We start from the raw sequence: 396 nt of genomic DNA, 5'->3' as shown, positions 1-396 counted from the left end.
ACAGTCAGGAATTTAAAACTAACGTTTAACATAACTAAAACCTTGAAATAGGCGATGCCTGTATGTTATTTTATTAACTATTTTCAGGAAGAAGTAGCAGAATTGAGGTACCATGGGATTGTATAACCACAGCTACAATCTTCTTTTTCTCCGTCACCATGCCCTATTTTCAACTTTTCTAGAAATTCTAATTGATTTGAAGTTATGTACAGAAGCCAACTATATATATGTTTTTATATGTAAATTTATATATATATATATATATATGCTTATTTATTTCAATTTTTCTGGGTCAGTTTCAATGTAACAAAGATCCAAATAGTAATTTGCGCTGTCTAATTCTACAAAGCTTATGATAAAGTCACCCACCTTTACTAGGTTACACTAAACAATTGT

This window comes from Helobdella robusta, assembly GCF_000326865.2.
Source record: "Helobdella robusta unplaced genomic scaffold HELROscaffold_50, whole genome shotgun sequence".
Classification (NCBI taxonomy): domain Eukaryota; kingdom Metazoa; phylum Annelida; class Clitellata; order Rhynchobdellida; family Glossiphoniidae; genus Helobdella; species Helobdella robusta.
This window is presented reverse-complemented; position numbering follows the sequence as displayed.